This window comes from Aquarana catesbeiana, linkage group LG03, assembly GCF_042186555.1.
Source record: "Aquarana catesbeiana isolate 2022-GZ linkage group LG03, ASM4218655v1, whole genome shotgun sequence".
In the NCBI taxonomy this organism is placed as follows: Eukaryota; Metazoa; Chordata; class Amphibia; order Anura; family Ranidae; genus Aquarana; species Aquarana catesbeiana.
The window spans coordinates 686,065,340-686,083,403 of NC_133326.1; positions in this window are offsets into that span (position 1 = coordinate 686,065,340).

An 18,064-nucleotide genomic window follows, 5' to 3' on the forward strand; every position below is an offset into this window, starting at 1 on the left:
GTTCTCTAGCTGTAGCCCTGTCCCTAGCTTGGCAATGCAGCTAATCTATAAATGCAGTTCAGTTCAAACACTAAACCTATACCAGCCATCACTAAATAGTGGTCTGGATATGGACCGAGACACTATTTCATCTGGACCCACTTAGGAGTGGCCAGTCTCCATCACCACACGTGTCCTCTGCCCCCTTCATTCTCCTACCTTAGACAGCAGAGCATGTGTGGGATGCACAGCATTGAACAGAGTGCAAGAGCAGGAGCTGCTGGGTTAACTTTTTGTATCAATCACCTGGTTAACCCCAGCAGCTCCCACATTCCAGTGTCCATAAATGTGCTGCCTCCTGCACTCCATTCAATGCTGTACTAGGCCTCCCACGCTCAGTCCAGAAATGCTGCCTCCTGCTCTGTCTAAGGTAGGAGAGAAGGGGGAGGGGTAAAAATGTAGAGGGGCAGTGATGTGGGGGTGTTAATTGAGGGCAGAGCATACTGTTGTGGGAGGGGGGTTGTGGTAAAGGGGTGAAGGACAAAGACAAGGCTGGCAAGCATTTTGGTTTGGGCCTCTAGAAGAAAATTTTACCAGTCGGGCCTCCATGAACTTTAATTCAATACCCCCTGACCTATACCACTGTTTGTAGTGTAGTGCTGCTCGGTAGTTTGACTGCTTCATTCTGCACCTCAATTCCAAGAACAACTTCAGCCTCTGACACACACTGGGTTAAATGAAAGTCATTGCAAGCACTAAGAACCAGAGTATAGATGCCTTAACTTGGCTGTGAATAGTACCAGGAAATAGACACGACACTGGTTTTTAATCATGGTAAAATACACCTAGGGGAAAATCCCTAGAGTACAAAGTTGGGGTTATAGTGTTGGCCAGCACTACAGAGGGGGGGGGGGGGGGGGGGGAAGGTTTGGGGGTAGTTATTTCAGATTTCAAATGGTGTGACCAGAATTTTAGGTTGCATGACTTTAGTATAACAAATGCTAAATGCAGAGGCTATCCCAGCCAACCTTGTATTACTCCCCTTTTACCCATTAAAGGGGACCACACCATTTCTGGAGTATTTATTGGCCATAGCAGCCCCTTTATTTATTTTTCTATAAAATAACATTTGAAACAACATCTGTTAAACCTCAACTGGTAATGTTGGTCTATGCAGGACATCCTCAACCCCCAACAGCCCCCCCCAGCATCACCTCACGATCATTCACCATGCACTGCGGTACCTTCAACTGAAAATAGGCCTCCAGCTGACAAGCTAGCTCAGACAACCTTAACACAGCCCGCAGTGCACCCATTTATCAAAATTCCAGCTAAAAAACAGCTGGAATACACCAACGAGCCCATATTAACGATGAGTCCCGCATTCACCTTATCTGGGGGGGTTTCTAACTTTACCTGCAACGACCAACACCCGCCACAGCAAGCGAGGGTACAACCTACCCTTGAGCGCGCCTCCACACCCTTAGTGCTCTTTCAATGCTATCCTGAATGCCTAGGGCCCACATGTCTATCCCCACATCATTAAGGTGTACCCCATCATCACGAAGATAACGCCAGGTATCCACCTCTAACTCCAGATGCCTGATGGCCAGCCCCCCATTTATCACCACAAACTTGCTGACCTCCCTATTAACTTTTTTCCTGGCCTTGTTGACCCTTTCCACCGTTCTCGCCCATCTCCATGTGGCCCTGGCAACAACATCCGACCACACAATCAGCATGTTAGGAAAAGCAGCACGTAGGTGCAGAAAATCAAATTTGATATCCCACGTGATATCTAACTTTGACCTAAGTCCTAAATCACTCCCCCCTACATGTAGCACTAAAATGTCCGGGGGCCTGTCCATCCGAGCAAAGCGGTGTACTTCTGGCACAATTCTGCTCCAAAGCATCCCAGGGACTCCCAACCATTTAATGCAAGTTTCCCTTCTGGAAATGCCCAGCTGTCTACCCGCAGGTCTAACATCCGCCCTCCGTGCTCCCCAACAGACATATGAATGTCCCATAATCCAGACCAACCCCTGTGGATAACCTGCAAAAGAAGAAAACAAAAACACCAACCACCATGACACATGATTCATTTAAACACATCACACAAACCCATGCCGACAACTCCTTATCACCGCTCCACTACACCTCTAACAACTCAGGCCTGACATATGATTTAAACCTTCTTGACTCCCACCGCCCAATTCTCTTAATGGATAACTCATCCAGTCCCCATCTCACCGCTTCTGTAGCCGCCCCTATCCTAAATGAATGTGACAAAAACTTCAGATCCCCCAAGCCCAATGCACTCAAGCACTTCCTAAACACTGAAATAAACTGGAACCTCGACAATGATTCCCCGTTCTCATGCACTAAAAAGGAGCCCTTCCCACCTGGACGGATCTCCATAAACTTTTTAACAGTTGAATCTGGGCACAGTAGGGAACTGGGTATCGCAAAAACCATTATCCACTTGCCCTTTCCCTCCTGATCCGTTTTAGACTTTTTTACCCCCATAGACAACCTATCCGCTCCGAAAATGACATCCTCCGCCCCAATCCCCCCATTTTCCTTCTTGGACGGACTAACGAGCTCCCCAATCCTGAATGCCCCAAAAAACGCCAGGGCAAATGCAGTTCTGAACAGCAACGTTTCACAACTTGATGAACATGTTTCTAGTAATTGCCCAAAAAGCCTACCCAGTAAATCAAAAGACACCGGGCGCCTGTTATCCTTGCGCATTATCGCTCTCCTATAACCCTTCATGGCCTACCTGACCCAAAATTCTTTCGTAAAGTCTTGTTCTCCCTGCAACTTGAACCAAAAGGCAAGGCCTGCCAATTTTTTACCCAATGCTGACACCGACACCCCATCCTCCAAGTTCCTATATACAAAATACATCACCAGCAGGGATGAGCTTCGTGTTCAAGTCGAACCCATGTTTGACTCGAACATCGTCTGTTCACCGAATTGCGAACGATATGGGCCGTTCGCGCCAAATTCGTGTGGCGCCTCACGGCCCATAATTCACTGCGGCATCGCAGTGCATTGCTGGCTGATGATTGGCCAAGCATGCACTATGACCCGCATGCTTGGCCAATCACAGCGCCGTCTGAACAGAGCCGTAATTGGCCAAAGCCAAGGAGGCTTTGGCCAATTATGGCTCGGGATTTAGTACACGCCCCACACTATATAAGGTCGCCTGCACGGCAGCCCTGTGTAGTGTGTGTTCCGGCGTTCATTGAGAGAGAGAGAGACAGACAGTGACATTTGAGTTAGATAAATTAGGCAGAACAGTCAGTCAGTTAGCTGCACTTACAGTGTATTGTGTATTTATATGCATCCCAGGTGTTGCATATATATATATATACACTGTATTCAGTTTAGCTAGATCCGTTCCTGTTATCTTCCTACTGACAGGCAGGCTTGTCTTTTTACAGTATATACAGCTACCTGAAGAAAATTACTGGTGTTCTTTTGATCCTATTAGTACCACAGTCAGGCAGCTAGACTATTTACAGTTAGTGCAGTGCGTCCTGCTCACAGTGTTCAGCTAAATCCGTTCCTGTTATCTTCTTACTGACAGGCAGGCTTGTCTTGTTACAGTATTTACAGCTACCTGAAGAAAATTGCTGGTGTTCTTTTGATCCTATTAGTACCACAGTCAGGCAGCTAGACTATTTACAGTTAGTGGAGTGCGTCCTGCTCACAGTGTTCAGCTAAAACTACAAGTTAGTGGGGTGCGTCCTGCTCACAGTGTTCAGCTAAACCTACAAGTTAGTGGGGTGCGTCCTGCTCACAGTGTTCAGCTAAACCTACAAGTTAGTGCGGTGCGTCCTGTTCAACAGTTTTCAGCTAAACCTTCAGGTTAGTGGGGTGCGTCCTGCTCACAGTGTTCAGCTAGATCCGTTCCTGTTATCTTCTTACTGACAGGCAAGCTTGTCTTGTTACAGTATTTACAGCTACCTGAAGAAAATTACTGGTGTTCTTTTGATCCTATTAGTACCACAGTCAGGCAGCTAGACTATTTACAGTTAGTGCAGTGCGTCCTCACAGTGTTCAGCTAAACCTACAAGGTAGTGGGGTGCGTCCTGCTCACAGTGTTCAGCTAAACCTACAAGTTAGTGTGGTGCGTCCTGCTCACAGTGTTCAGCTAAACTTACAAGTTAGTGGGGTGCGTCCTGCTGACAGTGTTCAGCTAAACCTACAAGTTAGTGGGGTGCGTCCACCTCACAGTGTTCAGCTAAACCTACAAGTTAGTGGGGTGCGTCCTGCTCACAGTGTTCAGCTAGATCCGTTCCTGTTATCTTCTTACTGACAGGCAGGCTTGTCTTGTTACAGTATTTACAGCTACCTGAAGAAAATTACTGGTGTTCTTTTGATCCTATTAGTACCACAGTCAGGCAGCTAGACTATTTACAGTTAGTGCAGTGCGTCCTGCTCACAGTGTTCAGCTAAACCTACAAGTTAGTGGGGTGCGTCCTGCTCACAGTGTTCAGCTAAACCTACAAGTTAGTGTGGTGCGTCCTGCTCACAGTGTTCAGCTAAACTTACAAGTTAGTGGGGTGCGTCCTGCTCACAGTGTTCAGCTAAAACTACAAGTTAGTGGGGTGCGTCCACCTCACAGTGTTCAGCTAAACCTACAAGTTAGTGGGGTGCGTCCTGCTCACAGTGTTCAGCTAAACCTACAAGTTAGTGGGGTGCGTCCACCTCACAGTGTTCAGCTAAACCTACAAGTTAGTGGGGTGCGTCCACCTCACAGTGTTCAGCTAGATCCGTTCCTGTTATCTTCTTACTGATAGGCAGGCTTGTCTTGTTACAGTATTTACAGCTACGTGAAGAAAATTGCTGGTGTTTTTTTGATCCTATTGTACCACAGTCAGGCAGCTAGACTATTTACAGTTAGTGCAGTGCGTCCTGCTCACAGTGTTCAGCTAAACCTACAAGTTAGTGGGGTGCGTCCACCTCACAGTGTTCAGCTAAAGCTACCTGTAGAAGGTTTGTTGTGTTCTCATACTACAGGCAGGCAGTTGATTTTGCTAGCTGCAGTATCAGTACATATATATATATATATATATCCCAGCTTAGTGCAGCTACAGGCCATTAGTATGTCTGGAAGGCCAAGGAGGAGAGGCAGGCAGTCACAAGCCAATAAGAGAGGGCAAACAGGCTCTGTGTCTAGTGCTGGTCGTGGAGACGGTGCATCCTCATCAGCACGTGGCCGTGGGACACGCTTGGCCTTTTTTTCGGCAGCTGGCCGTGTTGAGCCGCAACATGCGGAAGACTTGGTCGAGTGGATGACCAAGCCGTCCTCATCTTCCTCATCCTCTCTCACCCATGCCCAGGGTACTTTGTCTGGCAAAGCAGCGGCCTCTTCCCTCGGGTCAATGTCATCAGTGACTCTTTCCCTAGCCCCACCATGTCCTCCTGAGGAGTCCCTCGAACTGTTTGACCACAGTGTTGGGTACATGCTCCAGGAGGATGCCCAGCGTTTGGAAGGCTCTGATGATGATACTGAGCTCGATGAAGGCAGTAACATGAGCACGGACAGAGGGGGTGCCCAAGAAGGACAGCAATCTGGCAGTCATGCTCCCCCTGCTGCAGCATACTGCCAGGTTTGCTCCAGTGATGAGGAGGGAGGGGATGATGAGATCACTGACTCAACGTGGGTGCCTGATAGGAGAGAGGAGGAGGAGGAGCAGGAGGCGGCACATCACCAACGAGGCAGGATGCCCTCCAGGGGCCAGCCTAAGGGCAGCACATTGACTGCATCACACCCCAAAGCTCCACATGTGCAGGGCGCTGCAGTCTCTGCGCGTTATTTAAAAAGTTCTTTGGTGTGGGCCTTTTTTGAGACGAGTGCATCAGATCGCACCGCTGCTATTTGCAACATATGTCTCAAGTGTATCTCGCGTGGCCAAAACATCTCCCGCTTGGGTACCACATGCTTGACCAGACATATGTTGACCTGCCATGCAGTTTGTTGGCAAGCGTATCTAAAAGACCCACACCAAAGAACAAAGAGGACCTCTCCTTGCTCCTCATCAGCTGAGATTTCCAACCTCACTATACCTTCAGTCCTCTCTGAGACCTGCACTGAGAGGAATGAAGGTGTAGAATTAGGTGTGTCACAGCCAAGTACTTGTGGGCAATCTGCTTTTGGTACACTGACGTCAGATTGAACCAGGCAAATTTCCCTGCCCCAGCTACTGCACTGCCGAAAGAAGTTTGCTCCCAGCCATCCACATGCCCAGCGGTTGAATGCTAGCTTGGCAAAATTGCTAGCACTTCAACTGCTGCCTTTTCAGTTGGTAGACTCTGCTCCCTTCCGTGAGTTTGTGGAATGTGCGGTTCCTCAGTGGCAGGTACCCAAACGCCACTTTTTCTCACGGAAGGCGATTCTGGCTCTCTACCGGCATGTGGAAGGCAATGTCCATGCCTCGCTGGACAGGGCGGTCAGCGGTAAGGTGCATATTACCGCTGACTCATGGTCCAGCAGGCATGGACAGGGACGTTACCTAAGTTTCACGGCGCATTGGGTGACTATGCTGGCAGCTGGGAAGGATGCAGGACAAGGTGCAGTAGTGTTGGAGGTTGTTCCGCCACCACGCCTCCAAAATGCTAATGATTGTGACACACCTCTCTCCTCCACCCCCTCCTCTTCTTCCTCCATGGCCTCTTCCTGTGCTTTGTCCTCAGAACCAGCGGTGCTCCGTAGCCGTTCAAGGGGCTATGCAAGTATGCAGGCCAAAAGATGCCATGCAGTGCTTGAGCTGGTGTGCTTGGGGGACAGGAGCCACACTGGGGCAGAGGTTCTGTCAGCTCTGCAGGGGCAGGTTCAGAGGTGGTTGAAGCCACGCCAACTTAAGGCAGGAATGGTGGTTTGCGACAATGGCACCAACCTCCTCTCTGCCCTCTGACAGGGACAAATGACCCATGTGCCCTGTTTGGCTCACATCCTTAACTTGGTGGTGCAGCAGTTCTTGGGCAGGTACCCGGGCTTACAGGATGTCCTGAGGCAGGCCAGGAAAGTCTGTGTGCATTTCCGCCAGTCATATAATGCCAGTGCTCGGCTGACGGACCTCCAAAAGGAGTTTAACCTGCCCAAGAACCGCCTAATCTGTGACATGCCCACCAGGTGGAACTCAACGTTGGCCATGCTGCAGCGGCTGCACACGCAGCAGAGGGCCATCAATGAGTACCTGTGCGACTATGGCACCAGGACAGGGTCAGGGGAGCTTGTTTTTTTTTCCCACGCCAGTGGGCCATGATCAGGGATGCATGCACTGTCCTGTCACCATTTGAGGAGGCCACGAGGATGGTGAGCAGTGACAGTACATGCATCAGTGACGCTGTCCCCCTTGTCCACCTGTGGAGCACACGCTGTGTGGAATAATGGACAGGGCACTTGAGGCAGAACAGAGGCAGGAAGAGGAGGACTTCCTTAGCTCTCAAGGCCCCCTTTATCCAGACAGTGTTCCTGCATGCCTGCCGATCACACAGGAAGAGGAGGAGGAGGAGGAGGAGGAAGATTGTGTCAGTATGGAGGTGGAGCCTGGCACTCAGCATCAGCAGCAGTCTTTAAGGGATCAGTCCCAAGAAACACATGGACTTGTACGTGGCTGGGAGGAGGTGGCTGCGAACCATGTTGTCCTTAGTGACCCAGAGGACTCCGGACCGAATGCCTCAGCAAACCTACGCTGCATGGCCTCCCTGATCCTGCAAAGCCTGCGTAAGGATCCTCGTATTCGTGGTATCAAGGAGAAGGACCAATACTGGCTGGCAACCCTCCTTGATCCACGTTACAAGGGTAAGGTTGCGGACCTTCTCTTGCCGTCACAGAGGGAGCAGAGGATGAAACATCTTCGGGAGGCCTTGCAGAAAGGTCTGTGCAACGCGTTCCCAGAGACTGGGAGGTTACAAACTCCTGTTTCTGGACAACGTGTTGCTGAGGCTTCGGTCAGTCAAAGAAGAAGCGGTGGAGAAGGTGGCCATCTGACCGATGCGTTCAGACAATTTTTTGGTCCGCAGCCCCAAGGTATGATCGGTTCCAGCAACCATCGCCAGCATCTGTTTTACATGGTGCAGGAATACCTAGGGGCAAGATCAGACTTGGACACCTTTCCCACCGAAAATCCTCTGGGTTACTGGGTCTTGAGGATGGATCACTGGCCAGAGCTTGCACAGTATGCAATTGAGCTACTGGCCTGTCCTGCATCCAGCGTTCTTTCGGAACGCACATTCAGTGCTGCTGGAGGCGTGGTAACCGATCACAGGGTGCGTCTGTCCACCGACTCGGTCGATCGACTGACCTTCATAAAAATGAATCAGTCTTGGATCACCACCAGCTACCAAGCACCTGATGCTGATGTAACCGAATAATTTTTTTTGAAATCTCAGATCCCTTCAAAGACTGCCTATGCTGATGCTGAGTGACTACCCCTGAGTAATTATCCTCTTCCTCCTCAATGATCACGCTGATAGCTTGTAAGAACATTTTTGGTTCTGGGCGCCACCACCAGTGCCTAAGGCACAATTTTTCAGCCCCTGTTTAACAGGGGCGTGTAATTACAATTTTTGATGCAATACTTTGCAGCAGGGCTCATTTCAGCATTCCAACTAGAGTATCTGTGAGGGGTTGCAGTGTTGTGGCACCAGCACCAGTACCTAAGGCCCAATTTTTCTGCCCCTGTTTAACAGGGGCGTGTAATTACAATTTTTGATGCAATACTTTGCAGCAGGACTCGTTCCTGCGTTCCAACTAGAGTGTCTGTGAGGGGTTGCAGTGTCGTGGCACCAGCACCAGTGCCTAAGGCCTAATTTTTCAGCCCCTGTTCAACAGGGGCATGTAATTACAATTCTTGATCTAATATTTCACAGCAGGGCCCATTTCTGCACCCACCAAGAGCGAGTGAGGACTTACAGTGTTGTGGCACCACCACCACCACCACCAAAGGCCCAATTTTTCTGCCCTTGTTCAACAGGGGCATGTAATTACAATTCTTGATCTAATATTTCACAGCAGGGCCCATTTCTGCACCCACCAAGAGCGAGTGAGGACTTACAATGTTGTGGCACCAGCACCACCACCACCAAAGGCCCAGTTTTTCTGCCCCTGTTCAACAGGGGCATGTAATTACAATTCTTGATCTAATATTTCACAGCAGGGCCCTGTGAGGGCTTACAGTGTTGTGGCCACAACAACACCTAAGGCCCAAATTTCTGCTGAGTATATAGGGCAGGCCCCTACTTTCAAACATCTAACTTACAAACGTCTCCTACTTGCAAACGGAAGGAGACAACAGGAAGTGAGATGAAACCTACCCCTAGGAAGGGAAATTCTCTCCTGTAAGAGTTAATATGGGAAAAACATTTCTCCTTTCCACTGATGCTTTCCAATCCTTGTTCCACAAAAAACCCCAAATTTTCAAAAAATATTTGTCATTGGGACAAAAAGTAAGGTGAAATCTTCTGAAGAGGAGGAAAGACAGCAAAACAAATGTCACAAGGGTGATAACCCTTCCCTATGTTTTCCAAAAAGCTTGAAAAAGATTTTTTGGCTGGAGTTAAACATGTTAAAAATGTACCCGTTCAAAATTACAAACAGATTCTACTTAACAACAAACCTACAGTCCCTGTCCTGTTTGCACCGCCTGTATACTGCTGTTCAGAGTATATAGGGCCTGGTGGCCCCACACCTTTCCTTATTTGAATTAAGGGGTTCCCCTTAATATCCATACAAGACCCAAAGGGCCTGGTAATGGACTGGGGGGTACCCATGCCGTTTGTCTCACTGATTTTCATCCATATTGCCAGGACCCGACATTACATTAAACCCGCAAGCAGTTTTAAATGAGATTTTTTTCTTTAAAAATGACATTTTGTGCAGGGACTGTTCTAAACACGGGAAACACGCGCCACTTTACAGGCATACTATAGACACCCCCCAGGTACGATATTTAAAGGAATATTTCACTTTTTTTTTTTTTTTTTTTTACTTTAAGCATCATTAAAATCACTGCTCCCGAAAAAACGACCATTTTTAAAAGTTTTTAAAAGTGCGAATTTTCGGTCCGTTCGCAGGTTCTGGTGCGAACCGAACCGGGGGGTGATCAGCTCATCCCTAATCACCAGCAGCCGCCGATCCGGTGTTCCATCTGGCCCCCCCGACTTGTTTCAACAGTGACTCCCATTCTGACCACACCTTGTTATACGCTGCCCATGTCGTTTCACTTACTGACCGTCTGAAATAGAGCAGCCCATTGGCAAACATCGATCCACATAATACTCCTCTTGCCAGTGACAACCTAGGAGGTGAAAACTGGGTGGACGGGAAGTAATCTGAAAGCAGCCTCAATGTCTGTTTTCGCCATCTTAGCCCCTCGCCCATAACGTCTTACCCAAAAACTGCAGCATCAAAAGAGGTGTACGAAACTGCGCACATCTTTGGATCAATAGCGTCCTTAACCGAGCCTCCCTTGGGGAAAGAGAGGTGGTGAATCAGCCGATATTTCAGCGGCTCTTTTTTGGGGACCACTCCCAAAGGCGAGACCACCAAGGCGGGCATCGGCAACTCCGAGAAAGGCCCTGCCATCCGCCCTAACGCAACTTCCTTCCGTAGTTTCTCCGAAACCACCTTGGGATGTTGCAGCGCTGAACGTAAGTTCCTTGCCATAGGGGGAGATACCCCCAAACTCGCCGGTATCCTAAAACCCTCCAAAAACCCCTGGCCCAGAACCTGCGCTGCCTCCCTATCGGGGTATCTATCTAGAAACGGACGCATCTTTTCCAGCCTCACCGGCGTCCTCCCTTTTGTTCGCAGACTCTCCAGTCCTTCCTTTGCCTTGTTTAAAACACCGGGTGGGCTCCCCCGCAGCCCGAGCATTCATGCTTGAACTTGCAGTTCCCCCCGAATTTGCATGTGCCCTCGTTATATTGCCAACAGACTCCCTTTTTCCTTGCGGCCGATTGTCCGGGAGTAGCTGACCCACCGGCCCCACCTGGAAAAAAAATGATTAGGTGCCCTCGCCGAAGTCATCAGACGCATCCATAGACTGATGTCCTTGTGATCCCACTGCAGGGCCGTGCGTATCGCCCTCCGCTGACGAAACTGCTCGTCATATCTCAACCATGCCACTCCCCCGTAGACTCTGTGAGCTTCTCCTATCGCATCCAAATAACAGAAAAGTGCGGAGCAGTGCTCCGGGTTCTTCTCCCCTATTACGCTGGCAAAATAGCGAACGCCTGCAGCCATTTCTGAAACGTCCTAGGTATGAGCCTGTACCTCCTCTTCTCCTCATCCTCTTTCTTATTGTCCTCTGGTTTTACCCTATCCAAGTTGAACTTCTCAAGGGGTAGAAGGGAAAATATCTCCACATATTCCCCCTTCCAAATCTTATCTCCTACCTCCTGTTTCAAATGAGCGCCCAACGGACCCTCAAAGCACCCATAAACTTCACACGGGCCGCGTCTGCCAACCTAATCAAGTCTTGTTTATTAGCTGCCCCCTCTGACCCCCTGTTTTGTCCCCCGCCGCCTGTTCCACATCCGTATTAGGAGCAGCCACCACGGTGTCCACCAACGCGGGCGACAGATTTCCTGTCGATGGTCCTGGCAGTGACTGTGGTACCGCCTCCCCCGACGCTGAACCCCAAGCCATTGCGGGCGTGACAGCCCCGCTAACCCTGGACTCAAACCTATGCGCTAGTTCTTTCATACCCAACAGGAACCCCTGCAATCCACCCTCCGCCGGGGTGTGGTCATGGACCCTCGTAGCCAGAAGTGGAACAGCGGGGGGAACCCCCTGCTGTGAAGGGGCCCGTGTCCCACCCCCTGTGCCCCCCCTTTCTAACTGCTCAAGCACCTCCTCCTCTAAACACCCCAAAGTAACAGTGGACTTACCGGGCTGCCTGGAAGACGTCCCACCAGCCGATGGTCTCGCCTCCCTCGCTGACCTGGGTCTGCGCGGTTCTTCCTCCTCTGACAGGGAAAGCTCCCCTTCCGATCGATCCGCGATCTGCTCCTCTGCTGCAATAGATGGCCCTCCAGGGGATCCTGCCCTGGATGCCGGAGATCCGCATCCCGCTTGGCCATGCCTCCTCCCCCCTGGCGACTTGCTTGCTGCTTTTCCTGGGCCTTTTGTGCTGTCCCGCTCCCGCAGACCCGGTGCGCCTGCCGTTTCCTTCGTCCCCCGCACCCTGCTTGAGCCCTGGGAGCCGCCAGCTGAGGAATAAGCTGGCCAGGCGGCCGTGACTGGGATCGTCCCCTGCCGAAGCCCCCCCCCCGCTGCGACTGAGCCAGGGGAGGAGCCCGAAAACTCCATGTTGGGCCACATGGCTGGTTCGTCATGGGACCCCGATATCCCGGAGGGCCCTCCCGTCGATCCTGGCCTCTGCTTCTGTAACCTCCCAGAGCCCCCCGCACCGGAACCGCCACTGTTTTCGCAGGGGGCTCTGAAGGGACGCGAGGGGGGCTACTCGCCTGTCTCTGCGCTCTGGGTGGGGAGTCGAGAGAATCGATGTGGCGGACGGAACCGCCGCACCCGGGCCGACCCCCTCCTCTCGGTGCTGTCTGTAGGTGTCTTTGCCCCCAGTACCTTGGCGACCTGGTCCCGCAGCCATCCCTCGCCTTTCACCGCCGTGCGGCCTGCAATTGTCCCAGCAGCTCCTCTAGGGATGACATGCTTACAAGCTGCTTCCTATTCTCACACTGACGCTGGGGAGGGACCTCCTATCCCTTACTTTCCTTCCAACTCCTCCTCTACCCCTTTAGCTACCAATCCTATCTACTTTTACAAATCCCATTATACCCCTGTTCACCCAGTCATGTAAGCCCTACGTTTATTTTCTTTTAGGCATTACTCCGGGCTTCTCTTCACTAGAGGGATCCCCAGCAGGAGGTTCTGATTCCTCCTATATAGATCTTTAGTGAGACCTCATTTAAGAATACTGTGTCCCGTTCTGAAGACCTCACTATCAAAGATATTGATAAAAGAACGAGTCAAAAGATGTAGCAAAATGATGACAGGAACTTAATGTGTACAGTATGAAGGGAAACATGATTGAAACCTTTTACATACATCAAGGGGGTGAAAGAAGGGCATTTTTTCAAGAACATGGGGACATGGCCTTAAACTAACTAGAGGAAAGCTCAAAACTAGTCTTAGAAAGTATTTTACTGAAAGGGTAGTTGATGCTTGGAATAAACTTCCAGCAGAGGTAGTGACAGTCAAACGCCAGGCATACTAGATAAGGGAAACTGACAGAAGCCTGGCTTCACAGGCAGTTTCCTACTGTGCATGCGCAAGCCACGCTGTGTTTTATGAATGGTCCCGCAGTGTTTTTGGACCTGTGTCCCAGAAGGCTGCAGAGGAAAGGAGGGGCCAAAGTTCACCAGTGATCTGACCCTGGTTTTGACAAGATCCCCCCCCCCCCCCCCAAATATTCCGCCATGCAGTGTGGATAAGAATATTGTAACATTTAGAGTGGCACTCTCTAGAATGGCTAGGGTATGACCCAATGTCCTCTGAGAGCTACCAGTTATACTAAGCAATGGGGAAAGGTCTAGCAACTGTAAAGGGGCAGTCTTCAGCAAGCTAGAACTGGGGCCCAGTTGTACTGTTGGTGCACATTGGAATAGTCCCTGTCAAGCCTGCAGGCAGCAATAAGGCTACTAGATGGCTGAATTGCCTGTTTCTAAAGGGCTCAGTGTCTTTAGCAGCAGATGGCAAATCCCTGCAGCAGCTTGCCATCTGGTCACACAGCGATTAGTTTATTCTGTTCCTTACCCAGGAAACTGTCAGCTCTCTGTATCCGGCTCAGGCCACCAACATGCAGCAGTGATGGTCTACTCTGTGGTCTCCCTAAGGCTCCGTTCACACCTATGCATGTTGCTTTTGATCGTTTCTGCAGTGCTTTTTGTGTGTTTTTTTTTTCTGCTGCGATTTGCATTATTTTTGGTGTGTGTGGGGTTTTTTTGGCCAGATTTAAAGACGCAAATTGTGGTAACGCACTACATGCTTTTCTGCCACTTCTCCATTGAAGTCTATTTAACCACGAAAGCAGCGTTTTGCGTTTGGAAAAGTCCCGGACTCTTTTCAAAAACGCAGAGGCACAAAAATGCATTGATGTGAACGTGTTCTATAGGAACCCATGTTAAAAAGTAATGTCCTGCATTTCTGCAAATATCAGGAAAAAACCCATTGATGTGAATGGAGCCTTACATAGGAAGCTGTGTCTTGTACAGCCTAGGAAAATGCAGCTCTTTTCACTTCTATTGGCAAAAGCTCCCTGGGGAATGTAGTTCAAATACAAAATGATTACACCATAGTCTCTCCTCAAGACTACAGTTCCTATGGTGCATTGCTGCTTTTAAGTGGTTTTAAAGGCAGAAGGTTTTTTCTAAATGCATTCTATGCATTACAAAAAACAAAAGAAACTACATCAGCCCTTCTAATACTTACCTGAGGTCCATCTAGATCCGGCAATGTTGCAGGAGTGTCTCGGCTGCCCGGGACCCCACTCCTCATTGGCTGAGACAGCAACTGTCAATCCAAGTCAGTGGGCCAATGAGGAAAGAAGGGTCCGAGCCGTGGCTCTGTGTCTGAATGGACACGGAGCTGTGGCTCAGCTCTGGTTCCCCCATATCAAGCTGCTTGCTGTGGGGGGCACTCAACAGGAGGGAGGGTCCAGGAGCACCGAAGAGGGACCTGAGAAGAGGAGGATCAGGGCTGCTCTGTGCGAAACCACTGCACAGAGCAGGTAAGTATAATATGTTTGTTATTTTTAACTAAAAAAAAGGAGACTTTACAATCACTTTAACTCAATTTACTGAACACTCCCTGTTTAAAAAGCTCCCTTCTGCTGCTGATATAGCTATTAACCAGTCCAGCACCATAGGGCAGCAGCTACAGAGCGCAACTGCAGCCAGTGTTTCTCTCACTCTCCATTATTAGCCAAGCACCTGGCTAAAGTAGTAAAAGAACTAAACTTAAAACACAATATATCCGTTAAATATATATACTGCACCAAAATACTGATTGCTGGAGCCCACAAGGGGAGACAAGTCCCCTTGCCAAAACTCTTCACCTGGAGAAATTGTGCAATGCCATCTACAGGCTGGAGGAATATGTAGCCTACATGCACACATATTGTGCCCATTATGGGCTCGACATAGAGTTTCTGGCTCTGAATACCTATGTTGTCCATTATCGGGGGCTTCCATCATTCTTTCACTGAGTTCCCAGATCTGCAAACCGGTTGTGCCCAACATAAGGGGCTCCCGCCTTTCCTGTGTTTCCAGTTATTCACAGCTGCTGTTTCCATGATGAAGGGCTTCCACCATTCCCGTGCTGAGTTAGAGGCCTGAGTGGTCTGAACGCTTGTACCCATTATAAGGGGTGCGCACCACACCTGTGCTAAATTCCCAGGTCTGCACATCTGTTGGGCCCATTATGAGGGGCTCAAGCCATCCACAAGAGTTTCTGGCTATGCAGACCTATGTTGTTCATTATCAGGGACTTCCATAATCCTTGCATTGAGTTCTCAGGTCTGCATGATACCTGTTGTGCCCATTATAAGGGGTTCCCACCATCCTTGTGCTGAATTTACCAGGTATTCACAGCTGCTGTGCTCATTATTAGGAGCTCCCATCATTCCAGTGCTGGGTTCCATGTTTTAACAATGGTTGTGCCCATTATGAGGGTCTTTGACAATCTCTGCACTGAGTTCGCAGGTCTGCACACCTGTTGTGCCCATTATGAGGGGCTCCCACCATTCCTGGGCCGAGCACCCAGGTATTCACAGCCACTGTGCCTATTGTGAAGGGCTCCCACCATTCCTGTGCCGAGCACCCAGGTATTCACAGCCAATGTGCCCATTGTGAAGGGCTCCCACCACTCCTGTGCTAAGTTCCTGGGTCTGAATACCTATTGTGCCCATTATAAGAGACTCCCACCATCCATGTGCAGAGTTTCTTGGCTCTGCAGAGCTATGCTGTCCTTTATGAGTGGCTCCCACCATCCCTGCACTGACTTCCTAGGTCTGCACAGCTGCTGGGTCCATTATGAGGGGCTCCCACCATTCCTGCTGAGATTTTGTTTAACAGGAGGAGCTAGGACACACAAAGGTTAGCAGGGACAACCAACATTTCTAAGTGAACAGGAACAAAGTTGGAAACTATGGAAGCTGATCTCACTGTTGGAGTACCGAGAACATCAAAAAACAGGACTAACTCAGCCTACCAGTCTCCACTGTAACTAAAATATCAGTTTTTGGTGGAGTGACTTTTTGAGGTAACAATAAATAAGACCTGGTAAAGTAAAGTGCAGCACTAAATAGAAAATACGACTAAAATAAGTGTACAATTAATTTGAATACAATGTACAAAGATAAATGTCCATAAGTGAAATATGGGGACCACACAGGTCCTATTGGGTAGGATAATATAGGGCAGGCAGCCCAACCATTAGATATAAAAAGAAGGAGGGCACATAGCGTAAATCCGTATGGAATGGGTGAAAATTTAATAAGCAAATAAGAGAATTGCACTCACATTTCCAGGATAAAAACAGCTCTTGTAAGACAGTAACAGTGGAATCAGCTTGGCTTCCCGATGCGTTTCGCCTAATTAGGCATCATCTGGGGTCTCTTATTTGCTTATTCAATTTTTACCCATTCCATACGGAATTACGCTATGTGCCCTCCTTCTTCTTTTTATATCTAATGGTTGGGCTGCCTGCCCTTTATTATCCTACCTGCTGACATCCATTGTTCTGAACACCCCCTGGAGACTGCGTTTACACTGTGAGCCTGAATTATCCCGGGTACCTCACAAAAGCCTGATTGACTCGTTAGGTGTATCTGAGTTCAACCCTTCCGGTAAGCGATTGGTGACTTTGGTGGTGGACCTTCTATAAATTTTCATTATCTATGTGACACTTATATTTTGATACACCTTTCTGACTTATTGGACTGTTATTCACTTTACTGGACTTTATTTTTGTTTTTTACAATAGGACCTGTGTGGTCCCCATATTTCACTTATGGACATTTATCTTTGTACATTGTATTCAAATTATTTGTACACTTATTTTAGTCGTATTTTCTATTTAGCGTTGCACTTTACTTTACCATTTCACACTTTTGCAAATTGTATCACTGCTGTGCTGGCTGCTATTTTTGCACGTTTGGACAGCGCTGTATTTTTGTTTGTATATTTCTTTTACAGAGGAAGTAAACCCTGATGGGTTTTACTTCCTCTTTTTCTCGCTGCTGCAGCCTGCAAATGAAAAGCATAATGGGCTAGTATGCATCGCATACTAGCCCATTATGTGCCACTTACCTGCAAAACAATCCAGCGATGTCCCCTGTGTGGGCAGCGTCCATCTTCCGGCCCTCTTCCTTTCGGGCCGCAGACTCCGGCTCTGTGATTCGCCGGAGCCGCGTGACGTCACTCCCGTGTGTCACGACTAACGGCATAGGCTAGGGAAGAAACGGCACTTCATTTCGTTTCTTCACCGCGCATGCGCCGTTGGAATTTCCGGCGGACTACAAGTGAAGTATCTCCTAAACGGCGCACGTTTAGGAGATATTTCTACTACATATAGGTAAGCCTTATTCTAGGTACCTATAGGTAAAAGTCCAAAAAGTGGGTTTACAACCACTTTAATAAATAAGACCCTGCAGGAGAACACGATCTAAACAGATCCCAGCGATATAGCATTTTTAGAAAATGCAATGTGTATTGAAATGCCATTACCTATGTAATAACTATTTTACACTGCAAGCAAGTGAAGAATGTAAATCCACTCAAAGGACCTAGTCACATGTTGCTTGTGTTCACAGACGTTATTTGGCGCATCAATGCGCATTGTGTGGCAAAAAACACATGGCAATTTTTTTGCAATGCAAGTTTTCTGTTGAGTGACCTCCTAGACCCGAATGGGTGGTCACCTCATAGTGCATAGAACGTAGGATGTTGCAAAGGAATCTGCAATAGGTACAGAACCATGTGAATGAGCCCTAAGGCTCTGTTTCCACTAGTGCGACTTGTCATGCGACTTTGGACACATAACGTC